Raw genomic sequence first — 9,723 nt, 5'->3', positions numbered from 1 at the left:
CTAAGGATAGACCACTAAGGACAGAGTCAATAAGTGGATTATTATTGTTATTTTTTATCCAATAAATTTATTTCTTGTTTGTTAGTATTAGACATGTTATGCTTTTTAAGATGGAGAGTCAATTTTAATTATTTATTTTTTGCAGGTTTTTCTTGTTTGAATAAATCAATTAGATTGACAATAACTTGCTCAGAATACCAAGATTTCAAATTGCTAGCAAAATAATGGTTATCCAATTAGATCAATTTTATATATATATATATCTATACAAATTAAATTACATTAAAAAATAATAAAAACTCATTACATAATAGTATAATATAATTTAAACTCATCTTAAAACATATGCGAATATAATCGATGATTTACAGGTTCATCTGAATTCAATAATTTTGATTTTTGACCTTATATATGCATTAAATATTATTAAATAAATCCAAATAATAAATTTTGAATCCCATAATTAATCAAGTGAATATGATAAAACTCATGAACTCAAACATATATTATTTATATAAATCCTAAATTAGGAATAAATACTAAACAATTTTCTATAACAAAATTAAATTACACTAATAATAATTTAAAAAATTCATTACATAATCAATATAAATAATATAAACTCATCTAAAAACACACGTGAATACAATTGATAACTTACAGGTTCATCTGAACTCAATAATTTTGACTCTGAATATTACATTAAAAATTATTAAATAAATCCAAATAATAAATTTTGAATCCCATAATTAATCAAGTTAATATGACAAAACTCATGAACTCAAACATATATTGTTTATATATATCCTAAATTTGTCTCCATTTTTAAAAAATATATTGTGAATTAAATAATAGTTGCTTTGTTGGACCATGTCTACATTACTTTTACTTATTTCTTAGATAGAAATTCCGGCAGATTAAAGACAAAGTCAAAAAAAAAAAGAAAAAAAAAGAATTAAGGCCGTCCAAGCAAAATGGTGCAACTTCCTTCCTAGTTTTTTTAATAATAATAAATATAATGTTCGAGTAGATTGTATCATTTTACGTTGTTACTTAATATTATGCATTAGTAATTTAAAGGATAATTTTTTTTAAAAAAAGGCAAAAGTATGGGATAGCACCACTATAAAAATGTAGGGCAGAGAATTAAATAAAATTATTAAATTATGAGGAAAGATAAAATAATATATATATATATATAAGGTAACGACATGATCATGCAAATCAATCGTTACACAAACTGAAATTTTCTATTGTTACCGAATGATGAACTTAATGATGTGATACAACAAATTAATAATAATTAATATAAACATTTATTTAAACTAACAACACAATAATTAATGAATTTTGTATGAATATAAGTTGGAGAATAGAAATTTCCCGAATAGCACTCTTGTTGTGTTATTTTTTTCTCATTCTTTTTGAACCGCTAATTAACATGGAGAAATATTAATGAGATGTATAAGAGAAAATATTAAATTTAAGTTAAATTATCCTCAATCGAGTTAATATTTTCTTTAAGAAGTGTGTAAAATAAAACATAAGAAGTAAAATGTTTTTAAAAAGTATTTACCATGAGGTACCATCGTAATACCTATTTCAAATCCATAAAAAATTATTGAAGTTTGAGGTTCATTTTAAATCCATGAATTTGTTTTGGACTTCGAAATGTGTCAATTCAAACTCCAAGAAGCAACATTTTGAACTTCAATATCCTATATTGGAGTTGTTTGTATTTTAGTTAGGTATATTGCATTCAAATGTTATTTTTAAAATGATTTATTTCTCAATTAAATTTAAACGATAGTGAAATATCAATAAGTGGTTCAAAACCTAATCATCTAGCCTAATTTTTACCATTATGACACACAAAGGCCTTACTAATTTCAAATAAAGTGAATAATGTAACAATCGTGATTATTAAGTTAATTTATTAAGTCCTTTTCAAGATATTCGATAAAATTGAAATAACGTAGAAAAAATAATATAATCATAATAACGAGCCACTTAGAAAAAAAATTAAAAGAAAAAGTTTATAAATATATCAATTTGCATCACCAATTTCTACCTCTCTTAAAATTTTACACTTTTTCTTTTCAAATGGAAACCAAAACAATACCCACTTTAATAACGTTCTAAACATGTGTCATAAGAAAAATAATATAGACCAACATTCACTTTTCACAATATTTAGTATGTGAGTTGTTATAACCGTTAGGATTATAATGAAGTGATGAATAACTTTTAATCAAGATTGAATTTAAATTTTAGATATAAATTTACTTTTATTAGAGAGCGTTTTATCTTTATAAAATTTTCTAATATAAATGAATGTCTTGAATCGATAAAGTTGATAGTGGACTAATAAACATAAGGAAATATAGAAAAGATAAATCATATTGGTATCTTCTTGAACTGATTGTAATAAGTGGTGAGTTTTTCAATTGATTTGCATGCAATGATATTTTATGTGGATTTAGTTGTCGATGAAAGCATATACAATAAATATTCTTTTTAAAAAAATAAATTTAAAATATTTTTATCACCTAGGAGAATTTATGGACAAAATCAGATTTAAAAATTTCAGAAAATGCACGATTATATAGCTAAAAAAACAAACTTGTATACCTAAAATCATCTCATATGTTGCTAGTGCTCTTACAAAGCTATTTTTTGAAATTCGATCTTATCGAGATGAAAAAAAAAATTAAATTAGTCGTAATAGATGAACTCACATTGACCAAAATAAAATGGAAGAAATGATAGGGAGATTCGACGTGGCATACGAACTAAACCTACATAATAACTAACGAGTCTTATATATGTTGATCATGTAGAACATCATCTTATAGAATACCAGCACATAAAAAAAAAGGAGAAAAAAATCAGTCAATAACTTGACACCTAAATTTTTTTGACTAAATAAAGGAATATCTTCGAGCTAATGCCAACTTCCTTAGATTTATAGAATCAGAGTAAGAGCCCGTTTGGATCGACTTAAAAAAGTAGTTTTTAAGTCAAAAATAAAAAAGTCAAATTGAAATGACTTTTAAGTCAAAAAATAAAAAATAGGGGAGACCTACTTTTGGTTTTTGACTTATTTTAAGTCATTTTTGACTTATTTTAAGTCATTTTTGACCTTGTCAAACACAACCTAACTTATTTTGAGTTATTTTTTATATTTCCAAACACTTAACTGACTTAAAAGTAGGTTTGACCAACTTTTAAGCCAATCCAAACACCCTCTAGTACATGTGTTAACCCTTCAATAAAATTTATTAGTAAAATGTAACATAATTAAAAAAAAATGTGTCTCTAATTCTAAATTAACTATACAAATTAGAGCATATTTAATCATGACATGCGTAATTCAAGAATTTTATAGTATTCTAAAAAAGGTCAAAGCATATTTAATCATGACATGTGTAATTCAAGAATTTTATAGTATTCTAAAAAAGGTGAACCCTTCAATAATTTTTTTTTAGTAAAATGTAAGAATTAAAAAAAATGTCTCTAATTCTAAATTAACTATACAAATTAGGGCATATTCAATCATGACATGCTTAATTCAAGAATTTTATAGTATTCTAAAAAAGGTTAGAGCATATTTAATCATGACATGTGTAATTCAAGAATTTTATAATATTCTAAAAAGGGTGAAGTATTTTTCAATTAAGTAATCCACATGGAAAGTGTGTAGTGTATATTGGATCAGAAGATTCAAAACACAATAATAATTACTATTAAAATCAATATAATCATAAAAAATAACAAACGACATACATAATTGTAAACATATTTTAATTATTTATTTCTAGTTTCACGAGTTAATATTGGTTCGATCCTTGATATTGGATTCAAAAGCCTTTTTTTAAATAGAAAAACACATAAATAATTATAGTCGCATTATCTAATTGCGACGATTTATATGTGGCAACTAACAATTGTTTTGAAGTTGTATATGTTCGTTTGAAATTAGTGGTGAAGCTACCATGTGAGGTACGGGTTCGATCAAATTCAATAGTTTTAGTTCAAACTTTATATCTGTCTTTAAAATTCGTTAAATATGTTAAGTTATTAATATAGAATCCAGTAACTTAATAAAATTAAAATCTCAAATCAATAAATTTTAAATTCTGACTTTACTTTTGCTTGAGCATTATATGTTCACTCAATCTAACTATATGAGCACATACAATTTTGTTAGATATATTGTGTAACAAACACAAACAACACACTTTAATATTCTATACAATCATAAACCCTAAAACGCCACACATGTAACTAATATAAATATAAATATAAACATACGCTTGTGTTTTGTTTATATGTATTAAAAATGAACTTTTGATACATTTATGTACCATTTATGCGTACTATATTAAATGTATACATTCTTTTGTTTGGACTATATTTTAGTAAATAATGTAGGGAAAAAGGACAAATATACCTCGGAACTATCGTAAATGGTATGCAGATATCCTCCGTCATACTTTTGGGATATTTGTGCCCCTGTCGTAAAAAAACTAGAGCATATATGTCCTTCACTCTAACGGATGACTAAATAGGGACACGTGGCACAATCTTATCCGTCGATCCGATATTTAATAAAGGGAAAAAGGACAAATATACCTCTGAACTATCGTAAATGGTATGCAGATACCCTCCGTCATACTTTTGGGAGATTGACGCCCCTGTCGTCCAAAGACTAGAGCATATATGCCCTTCACTCTAACGGAAGACTAAATAGGGACACGTGGCACAATCTTATCCGTCGATCCTTAAATATCGGACAATCTTATCCGTCGATCCGATATCTAATAAATATCGGATCGGTGGATAAGATTATGACATGTGTATGTCCGTTAGTATAGAGGGTATATATGCTCTAGTTTTTTGGACGGCAGGGGCACCAATGTCCCAAAAGTATGACGGAGGGTATCTGCATACTATTTACGATAGTTCGGGGGTATATTCGTCCTTTTTCCCTCTAATAAATGTCGGGTCTATGGATAAGATTATGACACGTGTATGTCCGTTAGTATAAATGGTATATATATATGCTCTAGTTTTTGGACGGCAGGGGCCCAATGTCCCAAAAGTATGATGGAGGGTATCTGCATACCATTTACGATAGTTCGGGGGTATATTTGTCCTTTTTCCCAATAATGTATTATTATTGGTTATTGATACATGAGTATGGTTGAATTCATGAATACAAATATTTTTTTTGGTGTAGATAGTCATGCTGGATATACAATAATCATAACATAATTATACATAAATACAATATTTTTAAGGGATATTCATCAAAAATTTAATTAATATATCAACAAAAAAAAAAATCTTCATTTTTGCTGAGAACTCAATGGAGAATGCTTCATTCTTTGTGCATTCATTCTTTTATTAAAGAAGTGTCATTTCGAAAATCTCTCATCCTTCATTTGCTTGTTATCGTTTACACTATATCCCGCATGGGATCATCTCTGATTACCAAAAATCTTCATTAATAATCTTTTTTCTTCTTTGAATATATACCCATTGTGTTTTCTCATTTAAAATACTTTAAGATATTTTTTTAGGGAAAAGGGTCTGAAAAATACTCTAATTTTGGTCGAAATTGTTGTTACGATACAAAACTTTGGAAAAGACCTTTAGCCCCTGTACTATTTAATAGTGTATTTTAAAAGTATACATGTGTCTACGTAGACATCATAAATATTACATCATTCTAAATAGTAATGTGTCCACGTGGGCACATATATACCTTTAAAATACACTATTAAATAGTGCAGGGTAAAAGGTCCTCTATAAAGTTTGGTATCGTAACAACAATTTCGACCAAAGTTGAAATATTTTTCAGACCTTTTTCCCTTTATTTTTTTATAAGAATATAGTCTCTTAATAAAGATAATTGTATGGTCAACATATTAGTTAGATAATAAATTATTTACCTTATCTTTCAACTAAGTAATATATAATATATATAACATATATTCTGTTGTATGTATATCCAAAAAAATTCTAAATGAAAGGAGACAATTAATTATGAGTCCTTATGATAATCGTATTTTATGGTATGGTATCTATGATTTTATTTTTTTTGTTTAAGAGTCTCTAGCTCATTTATAAATATGTTTGTGATTGCACTAGTATGATATACATTGTTATAGGCATGTGCTAAAAGATTTGAGAGTTTCTTCTTTACTATTTTTTTTTTTTTGTGTAAAAGTTCGTTCAAGGCAAAAATGATTCTCCACAATACTTGAATAACTATGTTTGACGATATGTTTCTACTTTAGTGACCCGCTGCATTTGTTTCTATGTTTATTCAATTTTAATATGTGATATAAGAGTCATCCCTTAGCTATTTGTTTAATTTTAAAAAAATTATTGGCGCAATATAGGACGGTTATAATTAAATCATGATCTTTGGTGTTATATAACCTTGTCTATACTTTTCAACTAATAGTTCAATTGGGTCAAATAAAAAAATAATCTATAATGTTTTTTATTATGTATATCCGAAAGTTTAAAAAAAAATCTTCATATTTTAAAATAAAGTTTATAAGATTAATTTTTTTACCTAAAAAGTTCTTAGCTTGTATATAAACTAGATGGGCACAGCCCGTGCTTAGCACGGACTCAATAATTTATATTTTTGAATGATTTGCATAGTTATTTGATCACAAAGAATAGTAGTAAAGAACTAATTCAACATCCCTTAATTGAGGAGAACATTCAGAAATATATTTGTTAAAAATACACCAAGTTATATTGATGCATAAAATTTGTTTTCGTGGCTTATAGTATCAAAATCTCCCATCCATAATTTTTATACAAATACAGGAAAATCATATTGTATCATTATCTGCATTTTGTTAAACAAATAAATTTATTTATAAAATACGAAGGAAAAGTCAGGAAAAAAAAATGTGTACATGAAACATAAAAAATGTGCAGAAATAATTACTCCTATATAGAAATGGGACTTGATAGGACGAACACAGCATCCCATTATTGTACTTAAAGTAATGTAAATTGTACTATGAATTTGGACCCACTCTATTTCTCCATTTCTTCTCGCTTAGCAACGTGTAGGCATTTGAGTTCACTAGCTTTTTTTCCCGGCAGACACGTATTACATCTGTGTTGAGACAACTAATTTCCCCATTCATTTTCACTTCTACTAATCCATTTTTTCCCAGACTTCTCTCCCCCTGCTTCCCGCTCCTTTCTCTGCAGATTGTTGCATACCTTTGCTACAAATTGGTCTTTCTTTCCGGTTGGTCGGAGAGCTCTTCGTCATTTATCTTTGTGTGGGTTAAATTTTTCCTTTTTTTTTAACAGTTTATTTTTCGAAAATTTTATGGGTCTTTGTATATTGACTAGATTGGACACAGGTAAAATCAAATAAAGGTAATGTACAGAAATCCTCACCTTAATTTGTATGTATATTGTCATTAGTATGAAGCAAACACTAATTGAGTTTCTGTGTGCTCTGTTTCAGATTCATCTTCCCCACTCGCCCTCCATATTAGCATCTCCATGCAGATAACCCTCAATTGCTTCAAACTCTTGCAACCATGCCTGCCGTATCAACGCTTCAAAGCTTAACCAACAATTCTCTTCATCTAGGTCTGGTTATTTTATAAAAAAATATTTTTAATTTGATGTTTTTAGCTGTGAACTTTGTTCAATTTTTTTCTATGTTAACTATATATTATATGAGGTTTTTGATGGGCTTATAAATAGGATTAGTATACTGGTGGTGGTTAGTGTGTGTGAAAAAGTGATTAAGTTTAGATGTTTGTCTCATATCATATTTCACCTGATTCTTGACATTTTCAGTATTTTGGTTTCAGATTTTGAAATTAGAAAGAGATTTCACATAGTATACCTTACATTCGTCATGAATGGAGATAATATTACATGAATAGCACAGAAGAGAAAAAAACGACAAGCACAATCCTTATTTAAGTTATTCACCATCTTGGTGAATCTATATAGGGGACCATTTACATGTAGCCTATTTATTTGCTTCAACCCCTACTAACACCTACATACATGGATGTATATTAAAAATTTAGATTTGCAACTTAATTTTAATGTAAAGTTATAGAAACACTTTCCTTAAAATTGTCGATTAATTCAACCTAAATTTGTAATTGCCGTCTCTCAATAGAAACATGTTTTTTGCATTATGATTAATGATGTGTACTATTTTTCTTCTCCATAAACTACGTATAAAACATTGAACCTTATTCACTCTTTTTCACTGACAATTTTAGGAGAATTAACTCCACAAATTTTATTCACTTTTTAAGTTGCTTAATATACTTTTTCCCTGCAATGGAGATTCATGTTAAGGTTGTTTGTACTTCTCTTTGCCACTAGGTGTCACTTCTTGATTGTCATAGAGTTGGTATTTTCTTCTTCATTTTATTTATACTTGTGACATTAAAAATTTCCCCCAACAAATCATCCATCAGTGCTAGACCTAAATTGAATGTCAAAAGAAACATTGAATTGGGATTTTCAAAATAAAATTGATCTTAAATACAACAAAACTATTCCTACAAATATCATATTGAATTATTGGGTACTCAATGTGACATGATTTCTTAGAGATATAATTCTTTTTTTAGCATAAAAATTAGCAAGTCCTAAAGATAGCTACTTTATTTGACTCTCTTTTGAATTTTTCAGAAAAGAAAAGTCTTAACTTATGTTTTTTATTATTGCTGTATTACCCATTCTTTGTACTAAATCTTGGTATTTGCTCTATACATGAGTGGGTTGTGAAGTTTTCCAAAATAATATCATTCTTAAATTTACTCTATTCATGTTATCACATGTCAGTATGTGCCTATTGTTTTCTCTTTCTGGTGGCCTCTATGAAGAATGTAAATTCTGTTAATGGGGTATTTGAAACTACTAAGCCAGGCGGTGAATTCTTTCATTAGTTAAGAGAATGAATAGACCTACAGTTGAGTGGCAGTATGCTGGAAACATAATCTATTACATTGATAGCGGAAAACTTATTGCAGAAGTTAAAAGTGGAGGTATGTCACATACTGTTTTCTGGTCACAGAGAGGCGATTCTACTCTTTTGAACCTTGAACCACTACATTTTCCTCATGAATGTGGCTCAAGGTTACTCCACATGCTTTCTTTTTCGAGGCAGGGAGCATGGCGTGGTCATTATGAAGGCTTTTTTTGTTGATTTTGGAAACTCTCTCATGCATTTCCTCAAAGTAAGTGTTTCCGACTGAAATAAGAAAAACTTGTGATTTTCAGCCTTTTTAAAGTCTGTTTACTTCAGTTTGAGTCGGACTTGCAAATGCTACTCTTCCTATGACTTGCTGTGCATTTCTTGGAAACTCTACTTCTTTCTGTAAGAAGATTTCATGTGATTCGATATCCAGTGTAAACACTGATATCTGGTTACATCTAATCTTTTATTATCACTGCAAATGAGCTTGTAAGGAAGATACGGAATACAAATATGCTAGCTCTAAGCGATGTGGGTATTTCGATAATATTGTTCAAAGTATAACTCTGTTAAAATAATGATATAACAATTGTTACTAGATCCACATGCTATGCAACTTATTTTTCTTTGGCGTTATGTGTTAGAAGAAAAGAAGGAAATTGAATTTTCACTTTGAACATGAAAAATTGTAATTGTTGCCTATCATTTGCATGACAATTGGTGAT

The 9,723-nt window shown here is 28.1% G+C and overlaps 1 long non-coding RNA gene across 3 annotated transcripts; it reads left to right on the top strand.

The window, feature by feature from the left end:
- The first annotated feature begins 7,136 nt into the window (after positions 1 to 7,136).
- LOC102602054 (uncharacterized) lies at positions 7,137 to 9,715 on the top strand. Of its 3 annotated transcripts, none has more exons than XR_001473560.1 (3): positions 7,137 to 7,422; positions 7,514 to 7,641; positions 8,950 to 9,715. It is a non-coding gene; the product is annotated as an uncharacterized lncRNA (long non-coding RNA). The 3 variants fall into 3 exon arrangements; XR_001473559.1 differs by having other exon boundaries at positions 8,866 to 9,715; XR_367380.2 differs by having other exon boundaries at positions 7,142 to 7,422; positions 9,054 to 9,715.
- The last annotated feature ends 8 nt before the right edge of the window (positions 9,716 to 9,723 follow it).

The sequence above is a fragment of the Solanum tuberosum genome, unplaced genomic scaffold, assembly GCF_000226075.1.
Source record: "Solanum tuberosum cultivar DM 1-3 516 R44 unplaced genomic scaffold, SolTub_3.0 scf00098, whole genome shotgun sequence".
Lineage (NCBI taxonomy): Eukaryota > Viridiplantae > Streptophyta > Magnoliopsida > Solanales > Solanaceae > Solanum > Solanum tuberosum.
This window is presented reverse-complemented; position numbering and strand designations above follow the sequence as displayed.